Below are 6,775 nucleotides of genomic sequence, written 5' to 3' on the forward strand. Positions count from 1 at the left end.
CACTCACCAAAGCTAAAGTATCCCAGTCTTCAATGTAACGCCCCCAGTGGGGCAGCAACATCACAACAAAGTTGTTGGAGAACATCTTGGATATTGAGTTGATTAACTCTTGTGTACCGGCAGGGATTTCCTTTTCCAGACACCCAAGCCTTGTCTCAAACAGTATGGAGGCAATAGCTAAATGGCAAAGGTTAAAATTTAAAACAAGAAAAAAATATGTTCAAGAACGTTCTTTCAAATCATTCAAAAAAAATCATAATTTCAACCAGTGCGTTATAATTCTAATAATTTCTACATACCCTCTAGTAAGAAATGATAGAGCTCATTGGCCATATTAGTCACCAAATCTCCTGTGGGGCTGCATTGACGTAAGTAGTACATCCTCTTGATGAAGTCTGTAACAACGCCATTGAGAGTGTTGCCATACTGTGCAGTCCTCCGGATGCAGCATGCGCTTGTTCAGCACCGTTCTGACATTGTACCAGTTCTCCCCGTTCCTGGGAACAGAAGTCACAGAGTCACAATGGAAACAAAGCTGATAAATATTTTTCGGTTCTTTAGGTTTCCAAATGTGAGTTTTGTATTCAGCTGTGTTTTTGTGATCTGAATGCCAAAATTGACTGTGGATTAACTAAGGCTCTACAATGTGAATAACGTCCTTAAATAGGAATACTGTGTTACTTGGAGTTATAGCTCACTTCTTGTTGTAAACATCTATGGTATATTTTCCTCCAATCGTTCCATCATTTCTATTTTCAGCTAAAAGACATGTCTTAAATTACAAGAAATGTATTTAAAATAAAATTTATTAGGGGTCCACTTTCTGACATGTTATACCATTTCCTCCTGTTGGTATCAGGGGATTGACATTGACCAACAATGTTAGATTGATGTTAAGAGAGTAACACACAGCAATGCTCAACTAAGCTACAGAGAACTCAATTAGCAACAGGTCGTGGCTTTCTCACAGCAGACATTTTGATTTATTAGCATTAAAGATGGCTGTGTTACAATGGAATACTACAGAGGAAATATTCAGATCTTTTACTTAAGTAAAAGTACACAATTAAAAAAAAATGTCCCTTGTTTTAGATTATATCATTAGATCATGATGACTCATGCATAAATATAAAAGTTAGTTTAGTTGGTGGTTGTTGAAACAACATGTGAAAGCAGGTTAAATATGTATGCAAATCCCTCCAATATGTTTGACAGCCAAGAGCAGCTCACAATAAATCCCTTTCATCTGACAGGGAAGGAGGTATGAGGTAAGTGGGACAGTAGAAGGGAAATGGGATATGCGGCCTTACTCTGTAAGGTCCGTAGCCAAATCCTCTCAAGTTGCGGTGCTCTTGCCACAGAGACATGTCTCCTCAATTAGGGAACTTCGTCATTCCTCATGATTTCCTCCAGCAGCTTTGGAGTGGTAACGCACACTGACTTTAATGCGTCTTTGTATATGGGCCTGTGTCTCTGTTTCTCATAGATCTAATGGTGGGCAAAATGAATGTAAGATACATGGATTTAGAGAAAAACCTGTATGTAGGAATCACGTAACACAGGAGGTAAGAAGAAATAACAACTTGAACTGTTTAATGTCAGTCTTATCAATCCATATACATTACATTGGTTCTGCAGAGAGTGCAAAAAATCCTCTCCTTTGTAAGAGTCAGCTGAGACTGTTGTAAACAGCTGTTGTTAAGGCAACCAGACTGACATTTTCTATTATGCATCGCCTTTCAGTACTCGAGACACTCAAATTCCTCCAATTAACTGTCGGCATGTCAACCCAGCAACCATAATAAAATTATACCAGGGGTTTCTGGAAGGTATGCTTAATTTTTAGCTGCAGATTAAAACAGGCATGCATCACTGTGGCACAGACCTGCTGTGTCATCCAGACACTGTGACATAGCTCATGTCAGTCTGTACATCAGCTCCAAGAAACTGACACGTGGGAGGTCCTCTACAGTCCGAGGCTTGTCCTGGAAGGTATAGAGGTGCCCAGGGGCAGAGGAGTCACTTTCCAACTTCCTGGAGTAGACCCGGGCCACAGCGATAGGACACTGCAGCAGCCAGGAGCCATTCCTCCACATTACACTCTGGGACAACCATGCAGCCATGGCAAGGGCAGATAAGCAAATACACAGGGCTCCTGTTGCATCCAAGAGTGAAGCAGAGCAGGGAGGGGGCATGTCTCACAGAAACATTAACCATTTAAGTAACAGTAATGCGGCCAGTTAGAGTTCTAAATCTTATCTGTGGTCTTTTGCCTTGCCAAATGTATTGAGGGATGAATCTGTCCCATTCTATAAAATCTTTATCTGTTACTTTTACTGGCAGAGTTTGGAATAAATACAATAACCTTGGGAGAACATTCATTTTGATCACTTCTACCCTTAAAACTAAACTTAAGTTTCAACTTGTAATATCTGATTTTATTCTTGAAATGAATGGATCATAGTTTATAGATTTCAAGTCTTAAGGTAGATTTTGAATCCCAGTTAAATTAGAAACGTTCTCTAACAGCGCGGTCCGGAACATATTTGAATCTGACAACCTAGCAAATAATGCTATTTTCTGTTTATCCCCCTCTATCTCTATACCTTTATATCTTCATTTTGTTTTATCCATTGGCTCAGGGGTTCCAAATAAATCACAAAGAGGAGCTAATTGAGCATCCTTGACGACATCCATGTTCTAGTATGAAAGAGTTTGAGAGATTTCCATTGATCTTGATCCAAATTTAAAGAATCTAACAATAAGAGTATCTTATTCTTATTATTTATGTCTGGTTGAGAATTAAGATTTTTGTAGTATATTTAAAAGCATTTATGTATCTCTTCTGTCTTATATTTCATCGATTTAGTAAATTATTTTATAAATATTATTAATTTCCATTTCCATCCGTTTTTTTAACCTATAGGCCAGCAGCTTTGTAGATTTAGTTCTTGCTTCGTAATACATTTGTTTCGAGTACATCAGCTTTTTTTGAATCTCCTGTGCCAGGATGTCATTTATCTCTGTTTGAACCCTTTTGATTTCTTGGTTAGTTTCTCATCCACTTTATTTTTGTGTTGTTTTTCTAGTTTCTTAAGCTCTGATTCTAGTTTATTAAGTCTATCCTGTTTTTTGCCTTTTCAAATACACTGACTGAGCTATTAATTTCCCTCTAATTACCACTTTGCACACATCCCACAGCACAGATGAAGACACTTCACTATTATCATTCTCCCTTACATATGTCTGAATTTCTTTGTCCTTTTAGAACATTTATGTTCAGCCTCGACAGTGTTGCATTTGTTTCTCTTAGCATAGCTGAAGTCATATATACTGGACTATGGTCTGATTATCTTTTTGTTTTATTATGTATTACACATACATGTAATACAATTGGTATAAATGGCCAGTATTTGTCATGTGATTTGCCTTAAGTGTAATAATATTTTGACTGAAAAAAAATGCCAATAAGAAATGATCAGTATCAGTATCGTATCAGTGAAAATGCAAGAAATAGTATTGGTATTGAATCAAATCCTAAAAGTGTGGTATCGCCCATTCCTAATATATATCTATCTCTTTTTATATACATATCTATCTCACTATATCTATATCAGTCAAAATGTGTTCTTACTTCTGCTTTTTTTTCTATTCAAAGGAAATAAATGTGGTGTGGTGACACGTTTACTCAGGCAGGCTCCATAGGTGTATATGAAGGTATATATTTGTATTAGAAATTTAGAGACTTTAGCAGGAACAGAGCCAGGTGTGGTCACAAGTTAACATGGTTATGTTAAAAAGAGGCTCTAAGAGTTTGTCTGCTGTTTATGTTATTTTATTAGAAATCTTCAGTTTGTTCATAGTGAGCTGCAATAGCTCTTGTCTTTCATTTATTTTGTCACAATGATACGTGTTCGACTCCTGTGAACATCTTTTTATTTTTATTTATTTTTTCATAAGGCCATTCTAAAGGCTGAATGTTTCTTCTGACACATATTTACTGAAGCAGGCTCCATAGAAAATGTATTCAAGATTTTTTATTTATTAGACTTTAGCAGGAAGAGCTAACTTGCTCTCTTCCTGTTTACAAACACAAGTGAACAAGACAGAGTACATGATGCATTCACACAAATATGAATGCAAGGGCAAGTCAGGTCTAAGAAACTAAACAAAGAGGCATCTGCGAGGACAGCTACGTCCCTTTTCCCTGTTTTCAGCATCTGTTGTATTTGGCTGATGGTTGCCAGTTAACATTGCCACAAGTTAAAACCTCTGTCTCCCACTGTCTGTAACTTTTACAATGTCTTTGTCACTTTCCAAGATGTACCGTGGGTCAGGATCTCTCTCATAACATAATCTTACAGCATATGAGATTTTAAAAAAAGAGAGGGACGATCATGGTGGAGATATTTTTTGAATTATCTATCTATGTATGTATAAGTTAACAAGCTACAAACAACATTGTGTAAAGTTAAATAGTGACATATTAGCTCAAGTAATAAAGGTCTTAAAACGAGATCTTGATAAAAGACCTCTCTTCAGGTCAGGTATATTAAAGCCAGATGAAGATATACTTTATTGATCCCACACAGGGATTTCACTTTCACTTCACAAATCACAGTACACAAGGTGGATAAGAAATAAATAAAATGAAATAACTAATAAAAGAATAAAAGAAACGTCATCTGGAGAAAAAAAGTAGTGACCGATCTATATGTGTTTGACACATCAGGGGTTTCTGTCAGTCTGTAGAGCCAGTCAAAGATCACACACATCACTTATGGACAGAAACACCTGCTGCACGTGTATCACCTCCATCGCGCCAATGCGCGTGCTTCGGTAGTCATGGAGACAGAAAGGGGCGTGGCCGATGTGTGTCCAGAACCGCGAAGCAGGTCTGGAACTGCTCATTCGAGTTTGGACTGGACACGAGTTAGGCTGCTGAGAAAGGTCTCTGTCGGAAAAGTGGACTGGACTGGACTGGAAAAGCTTTCGTGCAGACGAAACGGTTGGATTGTGAGCTGAATAAAAGCCCAGAGGGAGAAAAATGGACCTGCTGGAAAGTTTCTTCAAACACAGCCCCTGTTTCGGAGCCCCTGCTGAGCAGAGTCAGGCGGTGGATCTTAAATTTTACAAGTAAGACTTTTAATGTTGTGCCAAATATATTTAAAGATATTTCCGAAACCCTTAAATGAGTTTCAGGACAAAGTTATATTTAATTCATGTAAATTGTTGAATATAACGCTAAAAAAATCAACAGAAACACAGTTTTTGGTGGTACTCGACGTTTTCTCGGTGTAAAACGATTATTAGATGGTAAAAATTGACTGAATATCCCGGGACTTGTGAAAAATGTGTCAACAATTGTGTAGTAACCTAAAAATACTTCATTTTATTGGAGGACATCATTTTTTTTGCAAAGTTATCGATGAAATGTTATGGAAAAAGATGGCGACCGTTCCATATTTCGAATCAGAGCTAAGAATCTCAGATTTCTCTGTCACCATGGAGATGGGACGTTAGTTTAAAATGTATCCATTTGAATTTCAGTTGATTTATTTAATGGGACCATGTACAGTATTAAACATAAACAATTCCATTTGACGTACTGCACCAGAGTTAGCTTCCAGCTACTTTTCATCTGCAGACCTTTCTGCAGACACAGTTAAAACATATTACAGCACAATAACAAACAGTACAAAGCAAAAAACACACAGGACACATAATACAGCCCCACCAGGATTTCGCGGGCCTTTTTTGAAATAGTTGCGGCCTAAAACGCCTGATGTTGCATGAGTTTAAAAAAAAATTGCGGTGTAAGTTGCGGTGCTTTTTGCGATTCGACAGTCGCGCCGGGGGCGAGCACTAAGTCCACGGCCCGGGAAGCGGCGAGGTCCGGGCGGGAGGGCGCTGTCCCCGGGCCTTTCCAAGTTGACCCAGAGCCAGCGCCGGAGAGAGGTCCCACAGGGGATCCTCCCGCACCGTGCTCCCGCCCGAAAAATCGCGGTGATTGGTTAAAATTGCAACACCGCCCTGAATTCACGGGGATTAATTGAAGTTGCGTTGAAGTTGCAAATCGCAACATCGCGAATTCCTGGAGGGTCTGATAATACAAAATACAAAGTTACACACAATAGCACATAACATACACCCACAATGTCAGTGGCTACAAAGCCAGTATCCTTTAGCAGACTTTTTTATTTGGTTTTAAATGTACTGATGGAGGAGCAGCTCCATCAGGTAGGTCATTCCACTGAGTTGTGGCTTTCACAGAGAAGGCTGATTGCCCAAATGCATGGTACAATCTGGTACAGAGGATATTCTAAATTTGAGAATAATCTAAAATTCTCAAAGCTCAGTAAATTGTATTTTTCCAGTACCCTACAGTGATGAAAATGCATTACCTTTTTGTGTAGAGTTTATGGATTTAAGAGGTCACATGGTTGTTTCTCCAGCCTGCCTCCAGCATGTAATACAATAAGACATATGGCAAAGAATCATAGCATGCATAAATGTCTTGGCTGCGTCCAAATAGAGACAGTTTCTGTCTAAAATTTGCTAGTTGTACTTTATGGTTTTAACGGTTTAAACATGCTTCTTAAAGTTCAAATTTGGATCCAGTGTGACACACAGACAGTATGTCTGCAGTAAAGATGTCTACTGTTCAGTATACTGTTTGTATATCCCAAGCAGTACATATATTTACTGTACACACACACACAGTATACTGAGCAGTAGACATATTTACTGCAGACACACAGACAGTATGTCTTCA

The 6,775-nt window shown here is 38.4% G+C and overlaps 1 pseudogene; it reads right to left on the reverse strand.

The window, feature by feature from the left end:
- Positions 1 to 2,123, reverse strand: part of LOC109137151 (sterol 26-hydroxylase, mitochondrial-like) — a 6,963-nt pseudogene extending 4,840 nt beyond the window's left edge.
- Positions 2,124 to 6,775: the final 4,652 nt, after the last annotated feature.

This window comes from Larimichthys crocea, chromosome VII (assembly GCF_000972845.2).
Source record: "Larimichthys crocea isolate SSNF chromosome VII, L_crocea_2.0, whole genome shotgun sequence".
Taxonomy (NCBI): Eukaryota; Metazoa; Chordata; class Actinopteri; family Sciaenidae; genus Larimichthys; species Larimichthys crocea.